The 14,287-nt window shown below is 36.7% G+C and overlaps 1 non-coding gene across 1 annotated transcript; it reads left to right on the forward strand.

The window, feature by feature from the left end:
• The first annotated feature begins 7,079 nt into the window (after positions 1-7,079).
• Positions 7,080-7,186, forward strand: LOC148699373 (small nucleolar RNA R71). Its single transcript, XR_015966593.1, has one exon. It is a non-coding gene; the product is annotated as a small nucleolar RNA R71 (small nucleolar RNA).
• Positions 7,187-14,287: the final 7,101 nt, after the last annotated feature.

A 14,287-nucleotide genomic window follows, 5' to 3' on the forward strand; every position in this document is an offset into this window, starting at 1 on the left:
AAATCCTAATGGTGATCAATCATTAAAATTAACAAACGATTCAGTGAATGAAACAAGAGACAGATTGATGAATTGAATATTTTAACATAAAAACATCGATCAATTGTGCAAGGCTACGTCGAAATCCCTAGCTATGAATTTAGTTACACATCATGTTCACAAAGATGAAATTGGAAATACACAACATGAGTGAAAATAAATCAAAGAGAGAGGTAACCCTTGAAGCAATCTGATGCTAAACTTCTCCAAGAACAGCCTGTCGGGATGAGTCTTCGATGATGTTAGAGTGTATAGAATGGGTGGAGTTTTGAGTGTGGATGAAAAGAGAGAAAAATAGTGACTGGAGTTGTGAAATTCACTCAGAATGAAAGGTGTATGTAAAAATGGCTGAAAGGCTAGGTTTTATGATGTTAAAGAGCTGTTACATATCGCCAATACATCCCAGTAATTGGGCATTTAATTCCCACATTTTGTTGTTGTTATTGGTCTTATAAAGAGCCATATTCATCACCATATTTAGTTTCCACTTTTAATTCTTTGTCTACATCAGCATCCTTATTCAATTCTCCATTTTTAGCACCATTTTGCCTTATTTGTCCTCAACTGAGCTCCAAAATACGATTAGCTGCACACTAACACAAAAGAGGGTAAAATGCAACTAGTTTAACTCAAAAATATCACAAAGGGACTAGGAATGGATGATATAAATGTATGAAATATATGAGTTATCAAATACACCAAAACCTGGTTTTTGCTGGTCTTTGAGCAAAACTAAAATTGAAAACAAACATAACAAAGAAAAATCTAACTAGACCACTTTCTCTGGCTAAACGATTGCACTGACCTCTAGGTGTCCCTAGTAGGAGGAGTTGTGTCTCCTGAGGGTTTACAGCGATGACGCCCATAAACATCTACAGACTTGACAAATGAATTGGTTAAAACTCACTTGAAACAAACTAATAAGAACCAATGAATGTTTAGTCATACCATCAAACAAAACACTGCCACTTCAAAGAATCATATCATGTGTGTAGTGTAAAAGTATTGCTCCATGACTCATGACTTCAAGAGCACCATACTCAAAGACAGAAGATAGAATTTGCCTCAACTCTAATTCTCAAAGATTGCCACGCAAATTTTCACTTAGATCCTAAGGTTTTGTCTCTCATCAAACATATATGAGTGAAGTTATGTAGAAGGGAATCAAAATTCTCACATATGAAATATGAAATAAAAGCACAGTTTCTGAATATATCTCATGAAAGGAATCAAACACTAAGAATATGGATGGCACACATACTTACCAGCACCCATAAATATATCCCCAAAGATCAGCTAGGTATTTCACTAGGTTTTAATGTAAGGCTTAGGCTAGGGCTACGAAAGAATGGATAGGAAATACTAGAGCTTGGGACATACCAAAGTGTCTTTGTTGTAAAACCAACAAGCTCTCCTCTTGACTTGATCTTACTTGTTTGGCAACCAGGACCCATGTGCGATAGTGAAAGGACTTGGAAATTGCATTTTCTTTGATCATCTTTATTTTTTTGGAACTTATTTTATTTTGCAATTCCAGCACATGTTACCTCGGTACATGCCACTTTTTTTATGTAGAGCTCAATCATTATCTGTCTTCATCACTTTGTTATTTCCCAAACTATAGGGTATGGCTGTAATGGGCTAAGTATCTCTGATTGAGATGAAATGGTAGGGAAATATAGTGGTGAGAGAAGAAAAAGGCTAAAATTGTTTTGCTTCAAAAATGATGAATGGAACACATAAAGGGTTAGGAATAAAGCCATTTGGTGGTTAAAACATGCGTAGCCTAACATCGTCTCAATGGGTTCATTCATAAGTGATAATAAACACATGGTATCTGCAACAGAGAATTATTCTTAGCATTCAATCAAAGAAGCAAATAGGCTTAAAATAACTCACTAGGGTAGCCTCCACTATTCTTCTTCCAGGACTTGAGAATGACACTTTAATCACCATAATTCAAGAGTAATAACTTTGTAAACTACAAAAATTATGATATGGAACTTTTCATGATAGCACCATAGTCAGATTGTATACACAGCCATCATATACATTCACATTAGTAAGCAAAAGCAAACTTTAACAAAAATGCAAAAGCAAAAGAAAATTTTCAATTTCCAACACCCCCAAACCTAAACCAAGCATTGTCCTCGATGCTTAAAAATGAATGGAATACATGTAATGTGAATAGGTAGAGTGCACATGGAATAAAACAAAAACAAAGAACACACAAATAAAAGGAAAGAACACAAACCCAGGTAGGTTGCCTCCTAGCAAGCGCTTTATTTAATGTCTAGGCAAGACATGATAGCGTGTCTAAGTTGTCGTAAACTCGAGAGAATCTAAAACTTGAAAGGCCTGCTCCTCTGCAACATTCTCCAAATAAAGCTTCAAACGCTGCCCATTGACCTTAAATTAGGTGTCATTCTTGATGTTCTCTATCTCCATAGCTCCATGGGGAAATATTTGAAGCACTTTGAAGGGTCCAACCCATCTAGACTTCAATTTACCTGGAAAAAGTCGTAAACATGAGTCATACAAAAGCACTTTCATACCTGGTTCGAACTCTTTCCGGAGAATTGCTTTGTCATGGTAGAGATTGGTTCGTTCTTTGTAAATCTTAGCATTCTCATATGCTTCATTTCTGAGCTCTTCCAACTCATTAAGTTGGAGCTTCCTTGCTACACCAACTTCCTTGAGATCAAAATTGAACTTTTTTATGGCCCAATATGCATTGTGCCCGAGCTCCATTGGCAAATGACATGCCTTTCTGAACACAAGTCGATAAGGGCTCATTCCAATTGGGGTCTTGTATGCTGTTCGATAAGCCCAAAGTGCATCATTCAACCTAAGTGACCAATCCTTCCTTGTAGGGCTAACGGTCTTCATCAAAATGTTCTTTATTTCCCTATTACTGATCTCCACTTGGCCCGAGGTTTGAGGATAATATGGAGTTGCCACTTTATGTATGATGTTGTACTTCTTCATCAATGCCTCGAAGGGTTTGTTGCAGAAGTGGCTGCCACCATCGCTAATGATAGCTCTCAGACTTCCAAACTTACAAAAAATCAGATCCTTAAGAAAATTCAAAACAATCTTGTGATCATTAGTTCGTGTAGCTCCTGCTTCAACCCATTTGGATACATAATCTACTGCCACTAGTATGTATATGTATCCAAAAGAGGATGGAAATGGTCCCATGAAGTCGATTCCCCACACATTGAACAGCTCCACCACCAAAATGTTGTTCAATGGCATTTCATTCCTGCAGTTGATGTTCCCCATTTTTTGGCACCTATTACACTTAGAACAAAAATCAAAAGCATCTTTAAATAATGTAGGCCAAAAGAAACCAGATTGTAGAACCTTTAAAGCTATCTTTTTGGCACCGAAATGTCTTCCACATGCCAATGCATGACTGAATTTTAATATACTTTGTTGCTCACTCTTCGAGACACATCTTCGGATGATTTGGTCAGGGAAATACTTGAACAGATATGGCTCATCCCAAACATAGTGTTTCACCATTGAAAGGAACTTTTTTTTCTCTTGAAAAGTGAACTCATCTCTAATACACCATAAGCAAGATAGTTAACAAAATCAGCATACCATGTCTCTTTTTCTTGAATGACAAAGAGTTGTTCATCCGGGAATGATTCATTGAGAGGTAAAATTTGTCCATCTCCATGGTTTTCATCAACAATGCGGGACAAGTGGTCAGCAACAACATTTTCACTCCTTTTCTTGTCTCGAATTTCCAGGTCAAACTCTTGTAACAAGAGTACCCAAAGAATCAAGCATGGTTTAGGATCCTTCTTTGTCAACAAATGCCTAAGAGCTGCATGGTCAGAGTAAAGAATTACTTTAGAGCCAACAAGACATGAACGAAATATTTCTGAAGCAAAAACAACAGCAATCAACTCTTTCTTGGTTGTGGAGTAATTGAGTTGAACATCATTTAATGTCCAGCTTGCATAGTAAATCACATGTGGAAGCTTATTCACTCTTTGACCTAAAACAACACCAATAGCGTAGTCAAAAGCATCACACATTAATTCAAAAGGTAAAGACCAATCTGGTGCCATAATAATAGGAGCAGAGGTTAGTTCATGTTTCAAGGTATTAAATGCATTCATACAATCTTTATCAAAGTGAAATACAACATCTTTAGCCAAAAAATTGCACAATGGATGATTGATCTTGGAAAAATCTTTAATGAAACGACGATAAAACCCAGCATGTCCTAGAAAGCTTCTGACTCCCTTCACTAAAGTAGGGGCTGCCATATTTGAGATGATGTCAATTTTTGCTTTGTCAACTTCAATTCCCTTGCTGGATATTACATGACCCAACACAACACCTTGTTTCACCATGAATTGACACTTTTCCCAATTGAGAACCAAATTTGTTTCCTGACATCTTTGAAGCACTAGAGAGAGGTGGTTAAGGCAATCAACAAAAGAACAACCAAAAACTAAAAAATCATCCATAAATACCTCAATAAATCTCTCAACCATATCCGAAAAGATCGCTAACATATATCTTTGGAAAGTTGTTGGGGCATTGCAAAGTCCAAAGGGCATCCTCCTATATGCAAAAGTGCCAAAGGGACAGGTGAATGTAGTATTCTCTTGATCTTTCGGAGCTATTGCAATTTGATTATAACCTGAATATCCATCAAGAAAACAATAATGTGAGTAACCAGCTAATCGCTCAAGCATTTGATCAATAAAAGGCATAGGAAAATAATCTTTTCTAGTGTGTAAACTCAACTTCCTGTAATCGGTGCAAGCACGCCAACTAGCTGCAGATCTTGTGTGTACATCTTTGTTCTCATTTTTTACCACTGTGATTCCAATCTTCTTAGGCACTACTTGAACAGCACTGACTCGTTTGCTATCAGAAATTGGGTATATGATACCCACATCTAGCAACTTCAACACTTCATCTCTCACTACTTCTTTCAGGTGTGGATTGAGCCTTCGTTGTGGTTCACGGGTTGTTTTCGGTCCTTCCTCCAATAAAATCCGATGCATGCACATGGTAGGGCTTATTCCCTTGATATCTGCAATAGACCAACCAATGGCTAATTTGAACTCTTTTAACACCCTAATTAGCTTATCTTCTTCCATTGGGGGTGAGGTCAGATGCTATGATAACTAGAAGAGTTTCAAGTTTAGCTATGTAAGCATATTTTAGATGTGGTGGAAGTGGTTTAAGCTCAAGTTTTGGAGGTTTAGCAATGGAAGGTATCAGATGTGTGGCAAACGGTTGTAATGACTCTATAAGAGGTGAAATGGTGGGAGGATATGGTTTTAATGCTTCCAAGGCAGCCACAACTTCCATGAGTGCATATTCTTCGTCAAACTTATCATGAGATTGACTTAAAACAAATTGTAACAGATCATTAGATTGTGTCTGCAAAAACTTACAGAAAACAAATGAGTCAAACACAGCAACCGAACAACAATCAAGTGAACTAGAAGGGTGAGAAAGAGATTCAAACACTTTGAATTGTACAGTTTCTCCTAGCATGGTCATGGTGAAAAAACCATTTTGCACATCTATGATAATCTTTGCAGTGGCCATAAAGGGTCTTCCAAGCAAAATAGGTAACTCACAATCATGTATAAGAGCTTCTTCCATATCCTACACTACAAAATCAGCAGGCAAAATTAGTTTGTCAACTTAAACGAAGATATCTTCCACTATACCTCTTGGATATTTCACTGATCGATCAGCAAGTTCCAATGAACTAGTTGTTGCCTTCAAATCCCCCAAACCAAATTGAAAGTACACTAAATAGGGCATTAAATTGAAGTTAGCACTCGAATCGAGCATAACCTTTTTTACTAACTTGTCTTCAATAGTGACATTGATAGAAAAACTACCTGGATCTTTGAGTTTTGGTGGAAGCTTTCTTTGAAGCACAACACTCACATTTTCAGACACCATCATCCTCTCATTGGGTCCATACTTTCTCTTATAGTTGTTCAGCTCCTTGAAGAATTTCCCATACGCTGGCATATTCCTAATGACATCAAGCAAAGGTAAATTAACATTGACTTTACTTAAAATATAAAAAATTCCTTTAAATGACTTATCCTGCTTGCTTTTGGCAAGTCTTCCAGGAAATGGGATGGAAGGAGTGTAAGGTTTTTCAGCCTTATGAAGATTTGGTGCTTCAAATGAAAAAAATGACATTGCTTGGTTTTTCATTTGGTTTCTCATTCTCTTCTTGAGTCGCACCTGCATTCACATGATCAAATTCATTAGTAACTTCATTGCCAACTCCATTATTAATAACCTTACCACTTCTAAGTGTAGTAATTGCTTTGGCCTACCCTTGGTTCCTTTGAAGTATCCCCGGTTGGCTCGGAAACTTTTCGGCCTCTCTTTGACTCAAAACATCTTCAATCTGACCTAATTGTGTCTCCATTTTGGTTAGAGCAGCCGAATGTTGTTGGAGAGTACTATTGGTAGTTTACTGGAATTAAACGGTGTTTTGGGCTAGAAATTTGACCATATCTTCAAGTGTAGTGGTAGGCTTTGGTTGGAAATTTTGAAACTGATTGTTATTTTTCCATGAGAGGTTGGGATGATCTCTCCAACTAGGGTTATATGTATTAGAGTATGCATCATTACTTGGCCTTTGATTGTAAGAGTTCATGAGATTCACTTGCTCTTGGACGAATTCGGGATAAGCCTCACTAGCTGAGCATTGATAAGTAGGATGACCTGGTATGTTGCAAATGGCACATACCTCAGCTATCTTGGGCACCATATTGAGCACATAATCAAGCTTCTTTTCCAAACTAGCCACCTGCAATGCAAGATCAATATTAGAACTCATTTTATACACTCCAGCCCGTTTACCTCTTGTATCTTTGTTTTGAGCATTAGATCCCAACATCTCATAGATGTTATATGACTCTTGAGCATTCTTTTTTTTCAAAGCTCCACCTGCTGCATTATCAACAATCGATTGAGATGTTTGGGCTAATCTATCATAAAAAAATTGCATTTGTAAGTAAGGAGGTAACCCATGATATGGACATTGCAGCAAAAGGCCTTTAAAGCACTCCCAACATTCATTGAAATGTTCCCCATCATCTTGGTTAAAGTTAAAGATTTGCCCCCTCAAAGTGGTGTCTTTTGAGTAGAAAAAAACTTCTCTAAAAATTTCTTAGCTACGGCATCCCAAATGGTCAGCAAACCAGGTGCTAAAGTCATTAGCCAACCCTTAGCCTTATCTTTCAATGTGTTCGGAAAGACCCTCATCCTCAAATTTTCTTCATTCGCTCCCTGCAAAGGTAAACCACTCACAACATTATAAAATTCTTTAATATGGGCTAGCATATCTTCGTTAGGTAAACCATAAAAAGAAGGAAGCATATGAAAATGTGAAGATTTGAGATCATAGTTTCTAGCTTAAACATGCAACAAGATGCACGAAGGTGAATTTGGTATAACCGGTTGAGCATAATCCCCCAAAGCTTGATTGTCATCATTATTGTCAGCCATCTTTTCTTCTCCATCTGAATTAGAGTGCTCAGAATAAGCACCTACACTCACTGATCTAGAAGATTGATCGTCCACTTCTTCACGGTTAATTTGAGCACTAGTTGATAGAAAGTTCTCAAAAGTGTTACTCTTTATATGTTCAAGTCTTTGGCCTATCTCAGCAAGTTTGTCGGACATATAATACCTGAGAAATAGAAAGAAAACAAATGAAATTTAGAAATCTAAACTAAAAATGAAAATAAATAGGGTTTGAAGAACAAGCAATTATAGGGGGCTCAAATCAGTCCCCGACAACGGCGCCATAATTTTTTTGTGTTCCGTCCGATTGCAATATATGGTTAGTATAATGGCACAAGTAAGGGTGTCGAACCATAAGGATTGATTAGACCTTTATAAATTACTAGCCTTGAAAGAACCCTAACTAAACGATGAAAATAACAAATTAAATGTAGGTTGTGTGTTGTTAATGAGAATAACTAAAAATGCAACAAAAATGTAACAACGAATGATAAGTTGATTGAGAAACGATGAGGATGGGTCCAGGGATTTCGAGTTCACCATTACAAAACCAATTCCATATTTATAAAGTTAAATTGTATTCAATTACCAACCTGTTTCCAGAGTTCGCTTTACATATATATGATCAGCCATATGATGTGTAGTTTTGATCAAATTCTCCTAATCTACAACCTAATTAGGATGTTCAACTTCAGTTCCAAATTAAGAGTCTTTAGCATGCAAGAAAACATTAAAGAACCAAAGAAAATACATGGCAGGATGTTCGCATAGCATTCTCTTCATTCATTCACATGTCTACCAAAATTAAGCATGATGTTTACTATAATCTTGATCAAATGATCTGTAAGAAATCCTAATGGTGATCAATCATTAAAATTAACAAACAAATTTAACAAACGATTCAGTGAATGAAACAAGAGACAGATTGATGAATTGAATATTTTAACATAAAAACATGGATCAATTGTGCAAGGCTACATCAAAATCCCTAGCTATGAATTTAGTTACACATCATTTTCACAAAGATGAAATTGGAAATACACAACATGAGTGAAAATAAATCAAAGAGAGAGGAAACCCTTGAAGCAATTCTGATGTTGAACTTCTCCAAGAACAGCTTGTTGGGATGAGTCTTCGATGATGTTGGAGTGTATAGAATGGGTGGAGTTTTGAGTGTGGATGAAAAGAGAGAAAAATAGTGACTAGAGTTGTGAAATTCGCTCAGAATGAAAGGTGTATGTAAAAGTGGCTAAAAGGCTAGGTTTTTTTATGTTAAAGAGCTGTTATAGATTGCCAATACATTCCAGTAATTGGGCATATAATTCCCACATTTTTTTTGTTGTTATTGGTCTTATAAAGAGCAATATTCAACACCATATTTAGTTTCCACTTTTAATTCTTTGTCTACATCAGCATCCTTATTCAATTTTCCACTTTTAGCACCATTTTGCCTTATTTGTCCTTAACTGAGCTCCAAAATACGATTAGCTGCACACTAACACAAAAGAGGGTAAAATACAACTAGTTTAACTCAAAAATATCACAAATGGACTGAGAATGGATGGTATAAATGTATAAATATGTGAGTTATCAGGAAATGTGCCCTAAAGCCAATCATATGATGGTACTTTACAGACATTTCACATGTTAAACTAATCTAGTTTAATACACACACACACACATATAAAGGGCAAAGATTATTGTTTAAAGCCGTCTCATACAAATGTTATATGCTTAAACGGTAAGTCTAAGGAATATGTAATTGGGAGAATATGATCTAAAGAAGTTAGATTGATGAGATCATTCTCTTTCGTATGCATATCCTAAATGTTCCTGATCATAGGATTGCCAATTGGGCATTGACAGTCCGTTAAGATCAGTACGTGCTATGTCTTCTTTTAGAAAAAGTGACTGGTCTCGAGCCATTGGTGTGACTGAAACCAAGACAATCATATAGGTGCTCAATAGAGAATGAGTCCACTGAACGCGATCAACGAGGAGTTCTCATACTCATGTCACATGAGAACTCATGGTTGGAATAATGCAAAGTCGTCATTTGACCTGAGGCATCATAGTTGTCATGTGGTTAGGTCCTTGATCTTTGACTATATCAAAGTCACACTGTCAAAGGGTGTCCACGACATAGTTAAGGTTAAGCCACTTAGCCATGGAGGCAAGTGAATGCGCAACAAGGGATCTCTAACCTTTAAACCGTTTGAGGGAGAATACTCTATGATATGATTAAGAATCTCTGGCCAGAGTATGAATGAGATTTAGGAAGTCATTCCAAATCACATTCAAGGTAATCATATTGATGCGAAACTTATACGCACACAAATTTAACCCTCTTTTTGTCAATTGTAGTAAGTATGTAAGTAGGGATCGTTCTGGACCGGGGATTAGGAGGGATTGTTAATCACTTGGATTTGACTCAAAAAAAACGTAAAAACACAATATAAAACACTATACTAGACTCTAAGAATGCAAAACTAAACTTTAATTCACTAAGACAAACCTAAAGACTCAAAATGCTTTAAAAACACAAACTAAATTGATTTCTAACTAAATTGAACAATAAAGTAAAGGGGGATTGAGTTTTGGACGAGATTAAACTAAATGCACAGATTCTAATTAAAACAGATTGTAAAAACGAAATTGATGAAATAAAATGATGAAAAACTAGTTAGAGGGTTCCTTATCCACACATGAACATAAGCATATAATTTGACTCCCAATTATGACTTCAACAAACGATGAATGACAATGCTCCAAGTTAATTAGGTCCGCTTAAACTAACTTTCAGATTTCCCTAGATTCATTGGATTGAATGGAATACGCATTACAACCAAATTATTCCTAATCAAAGTCCCTAACTATGGAATACGCATGATAGAGATATTCAACAAAGATCATTAAGTTCAACGGAAATCATAAACATCGACTAGGCATTCATAACTATGGAATATGCATGTTAATCCAGCCTAGGGTTTACTAAACACAATCGTGACTAGCGATCTTTACTACTCATGAATATAAGTTCATAACGATTAGGTGAAATTCCCTTATATCCTAGCATCAAGTTTAGGCATGCAAATTAAGTGTCGACCCTCAACCCACATACATAAACAAGTTCTTAATCAAAACAGAAAAGTAAACCACATCTAAAGTTCATGAATTCATAACTGGAGTAAATCAAATCATAACCAACATATGTACATGGCTTCAAATTCGCCTCTAACTAAAAAGAAATTAGTTCCACATGTTTAATATAATTGAACAACAAGTTAAATTAAACATGAAAACAGAAACAAAAGAAGAAAGAACTCCAAAAGTTAAAGATGAAATTGATGGAATTGAATGGATGAATGCTAGCTAAGGGGTTCATCTCCACATATGTTATACTTGCATAATAAAACGATTTCCAATTGCATTTCAATAAACCATGAAACTCAACGCCCCGGGTCAATTAGGTCCGCTTAAATTAACCGTCAAGTTTTCCTTAAGTTAATGAATTGGATGGGTTAGCGCAACGCAATTCACAACATTCTCCAAAAGTCCTTTACGTGAAAAGCACAATAAAGATACAATCAAAGATCATTAAGCATCATGAAAACTATAAGTGTTGACGAGGCATTCGTTACTATGGAATACGCATGAAACTTATGCCAAGAATTCATTTAACGCGATTGTTTATAAGCAACCTCCACTACTTGTGAATATAAGTTCGTAACTATTAGGTGAAATTCACTTATATTCTAGCGTCATATTCATGCATGAAAATTAAGCGTGCACTCTCAATAAACATACATAAATAAGTTATCAATCAAACGGTTAAACAAATTGAATCCACAACTTATGAAACGCAATTAGAAGTAATCAAATCAAAATGCAAGCATAAACATATATTTCGAATCACCCCCTAGCTAAAGGGGGGTTTAGTTTCTTATAACTTTGAAATCAAAGAAACACCTAAACATTCCAACAACTCAAACTTGAATTGTATGAACGTTTAGGCACTCTTCTCTTCCATTCCTCATACGTACAAAACAAAGAGAATTGAATTTAAACATTGAAATCAAAGAAACACCTAAACATTCCAACAACTCAAACTTGAATTGTATGAACGTTTAGGCACTCTTCTCTTCCTCGTTGTTGTAGCACAAGGTCTAAGGATAGTTTGATGGTGTGAATGTGTATGAATGGATGAGGAGTGATGGAAATGAATGGAAGGGAAGGCACGGCCTTGGGGGGTTGTGGATTTGGGAGAAAGGTGGATGAATGTGCATGTGGATTAGGTTGTGAAAGCATGTGTTGATTTATGAAGATGCATGTGCAATGAAGTGGAATGACAGCTAGGTTGAATATGCATGTGGAATGCATGATTGTTTATGATGATGTGCACGGCAAGGTTGAAGAAATGATTATGGATGCATGTGTTGAATGATTTCTTGGTGAGGGATGTGGAGTGGCTTTTTAGAATCTAGGGTGCATGTGCACGGCAAGGTTGGAGAAATGATTATGGATGCATGTGATGAAGTGGTGATGAATGTGGATTAAAGGAATTCATGTGCAATGGATATAGGAAAGGTTTAAATGTCCTAAAACTAAAGGGAACAAGGTTCCAACACTTTGGTCTTCAATTAGGTCTTCAATTTCGTCCAACACTTTGGCTCCAAGCATAAGCTATCCATCCTTAGCCCAAAAGTGCTCCAAAAGTCTCCAAAATGCATCTTTTTGCTCCTTTAGCCCTTTGGACCTACAAACACACGAAAATAGCTTAAAGTACTAAAATAACTAAAGAAACATAACGTAAATGCACGAGAACAAGCCATTTAAGTCGCATGAATATGCTCCTATCACATATAAGTAAGAGAATCATATTGGATAGAAGACATGAATAAACTATCAAACCAAACAATGTGGTCAAGAGTATTGTATTAGAGAAAGATTGTATTGCATCGTAATCCTAAACTGAATAGGTTATCCACCTCTTCTTATTAGCTTAGGTAGCCATGATATACTGCTAGGTGTCACTCATGGTTTGTGGAAGCCCTAAAGGTGTATAATCACTAAAGGGAGAATTGAATGTATGTTTCAATTCACAATCGATTTGAAGAGTTCTAATCGCCCACTGCCTCGCTAAAAGGAACCTAATGGATCATACACCGAGTAAGGTAGAGATTGAAGAAACAACGGAGATGAGTAAGGATAATTAAATGATTTAATTATTTATGGATAGGATTAATTAATATGTTAATTAATCAAACAAATAAGTTCGTTATAGACCTCCGATTAGTTTTGGGCCTCAAGGCCCAATGGGATTTGAATGTCAAGTCCAATAACTCAAGTTGTATGATAACTTAAAAACACAAAGGGCTTCAAAGCCCAAATAACCTACAATGGCCGACCATATAGAGAGGGGCAGTGAACTTGCCTTAATTGCAAGTCTGCCACTCCATTGTGAAGTGGTATAAAGGTAACTTTATAGCCATTTCATCCTTAGGGTTTTCTTAGAGGAAAGATGAGAAAATTTTGGCTCTCGCTTTCTTTCTAGAGAGGTTGGCCACCATGGGGGAATTTACTATCATCTAATTCTTCCACGGTCATTCATCTTCTTCGTTAACCATCCTTGGTGTCGGAACTTAGAGGTCTCCAACTTTGGGGACTTTTGGAGAAACCAATTCTTCCATCCATATCCAAGAAGACATGGAACCAAGAAGCAAAGTTCCTCCATCCACATCCATGGAGCCAAGGAGCAAGGTGACAAAGGAAAGAAGGCCCTCATATGGGTGATTAACCTTTGCTAAGCAAAGAGGTGTTTCAAAGGTATAAAGAAATCTCAACTCTTTCTCTTAGATCTTGAGTTGAGTCTTGGTTCACCACAACTACTAAGCCTTGAATTTCATGGGTAAAGTTTTGTTTTTGAGTGTATTAAAGCATGATTCCACCTTTTAATTGTTAATAGCATGCATAGATGTTGCTCAAATGAACTAGTTTTCACAAATATTTCCTTCACTCCCATGTGCTGCAACCCACAGTACTGCGTCCCCCTGGGTTCACTTGCACTGTGAAGCAGTAGATCCTTGCCCCCAGTGAATTCTCTTGGATCTGGCCCAGCAGATTGGGCTTGCTTTGTGCAACCCAGAAAGCTTGTAGCTTTTTTGAAGCTCAGCCCGTGCCTATCCCAGCCTAAATTTGGGCATGGACCTCATGTCACCAATTTACTCAACCTACCCGTGGGCTTTGGTCCAAATTTTTTGGGTCCCGAGTTTTAAATAGCTATTTTTTAGGCCTTTGGGTTTATAATTTTTTCGCCCAACCTTTAATTTGGCCCAAAGTCTAAATAATTAATTCAATTATAATCATAGGCCCCGAAGACCTATTTGCATGTTTTTGTTGCATACTTTTGTGTATATATATATGTGTGTGTGTGTGTGTGTGTGTGCATGTGTATGTGTGTGTATGTGTGTGTGTGCGTGCGTGTGTGTGTGTATGTGTGTGTGTGTGTTTCCTTGCAGGAACCTATGAACCTAAAGTTCATAATTCTTTCAAAACCCAAAGTTTTCGAAATATGCCTTGTTTGAAATCCCGAAGTTTTTCTTAAAACATCACCCATGAAAACCCGAAGCTTTTCATGTAAATTTTGACCAATAAATGTCTATTAGAACCTAACTGTTCTACTCCTATGTGAATGGATTTGTCTCCA

Source organism: Pyrus communis, chromosome 1 (genome assembly GCF_041283825.1).
Source record: "Pyrus communis isolate YQ-2024b chromosome 1, ASM4128382v1, whole genome shotgun sequence".
Classification (NCBI taxonomy): domain Eukaryota; kingdom Viridiplantae; phylum Streptophyta; class Magnoliopsida; order Rosales; family Rosaceae; genus Pyrus; species Pyrus communis.